Genomic DNA, 2375 nt, shown 5'->3' on the forward strand with positions numbered 1-2375 from the left:
CCGTTCGGGCGTTGGCTGACCGTACACACTTCTTCTTCTTTGGTTGTTTCAAAATATCACTTATCAAATTTTATTGATTTATTAATTAAAATTTTCTCAAATCCCTGGTTTGAGTTCAGTTATGCCCGAAGGTGTACCCGAATCCCTCAAACCAAGGCTCTGATACCAACTTGTAACGACGTAAATTTTAAAACCATTTTTTCATTTTTACTAACATCAAAACATCGATTAATATTTTAAATTCAAACGTAAACAATATTGTCACAACCGAATACATCACAAAGATCATAAAAATAGTTTTCCCCGATAATGTGTATGATCACGCCGGCGCCTTCCCACGGTCCTCGCTAGTACCTGAAACACATAACACAACAACTGTAAGCATAATTGCTTAGTGAGTTCCCCAAAATACAACCTACGCACATACGCCTTTCCAGGCCCTGACCTTCCAGTCCATGTGTCTCAGGGGACTTCCATCCCGACTGGGTAAACCTTCCGGTCCTACCCACGTTGACCTTACGATCCACATTACAACGCCTTCCAGCCCATAACATATTCGCCTTCCGGCCCATAACATAATGCCTTCCGGCCCATATCAAGCATATCATACATGGCTCATATAACGATTAACTTATCACACATAATGCATATATCTCATATCATATTCGACCTTCCGGTCACACAGTCAAACCCTTTCCGGGTACAGTATAGTGAGAAGACTCACCTCGTATATCTCGATAACTCGCAAATCCTGGAAATCACTCGTGCTCGATCCCCCGAGCTATAATCCTCCTATAACATCATATATCTCTAATTAATACTTTTACCACTAAGGTTGACTACCCCTATCAAGTCAACACTTGTCAACTCTGGTCAACGGTCAACTTGACCGGACTCGGCGAGTGCACTAGAGCGACTCGGCGAGTCTAAACGTTTTCACCAACTCTCTAGGATTCTCTTTTGACACATCGAGTACTCCCCTAACTCGACGAGTTCCACCTGGTATGAATCGCGGGGCCACCACGACTCAACTCGGCGATTTCCAGCTCGACTCAGTCCACCTGTCAACCCTCTCTAACTCTCCATGACTCACTGAGTCAACCATAACTCGGCAGGACCACTCACTGAGTGGTTAACGACAATCTTCATGCTACTCGCCGAGTCTATTCTTCAGACTCAGCGAGTCCATGCCATGCATCAACTCAATCTCGCTTCTGAGGTCAGATCCGCTCCATCCACTCATAGATCTGGCCCTCCTAAGCTCATTCATCACGTAAAGTCACAGTCTTGGCTACCATGCAACACCTACAAGGCTCTTTTTGGAGAAATGACCTCTAAGATGGCAACCCTAGTCTCCAACCCAAAAGGAAGGACATAAAGCATAGCATTAGGGACTTTCTGGACCTGCTAAGGTCCAGATCTAGGTACCATATCCCCATGGGACCTCTCACACTTCAATTACAAAGCAAACAAGGCAAGAAGAAACCCTAGATTTGACCATATCAACAAAAATACAGAAATAAGCTCTGAATGATACCTCAAGAAGCTTCCCCTTGCGAAATGGAAGTAGATCCAAGCTCCCCAACTCTTCTAGCTTGACTTTCCCCTTCCTTTCTTGCAAATACACACAAATTTGGTGAACAATGGCCTCTTATCTCACTCACAGGAACCCTTAGCTGCTTTGGTGTTGTCAAGGTCAAGGTAGCCGCAATGAAGGGCCATAAGGTCCTTTAAATAGGGCTTAGGACCGGGAAATTAGGGTTTCATTAAACAGCGCGCACTCGCCGAGTCCATTCCTTGGACTCGCCAAGTCCAGGCGCGAACCCGCTTCTAGAACCGCGATCCTACTCGGCGAGTTTGAGCTCCAACTCGCCGAGTCCCCTCACAAAACACCAAAAATATATGAATAAAAGTTACCTAGAAATCCGGGCTGTTACAAAATTGTTGTTTTTTTATTTAGTATAACGTCTTTTTGTTGAATAAAAATTAGTTTTTTTTTTTTTTAAAATCTATATTTTATTTAAATTTAAATAAAGAAAATTATATGAAATTGTATGTTAATGATAAGAATTTTTTAGATAGAGAAATTAAATTGTCTCCTATTTTTCATGCCTACAAATATTCTTACCCACTATATTATGACACGTGTCATAATTTCACCATTAAATTTAATTTGATTTGATATATTCTTAATATACTCGTAATGATATATTTTAAAAAATATGGAATGAATAGGAATATTTGTAGGTATAAAAGTTAAGAAACAATTTAATTTGGGTTGTGCTATAAGTACTCTTCTTATCCATATTTATCCCCTTAAAGTCAATAAAATCAAATTTTTGACATTTGATATGACATCATTTTTTTTCTTTTTT

Source organism: Lactuca saligna, chromosome 1 (assembly GCF_052625555.1).
Source record: "Lactuca saligna cultivar CGN05327 chromosome 1, ASM5262555v1, whole genome shotgun sequence".
NCBI classification, from domain to species: Eukaryota; Viridiplantae; Streptophyta; class Magnoliopsida; order Asterales; family Asteraceae; genus Lactuca; species Lactuca saligna.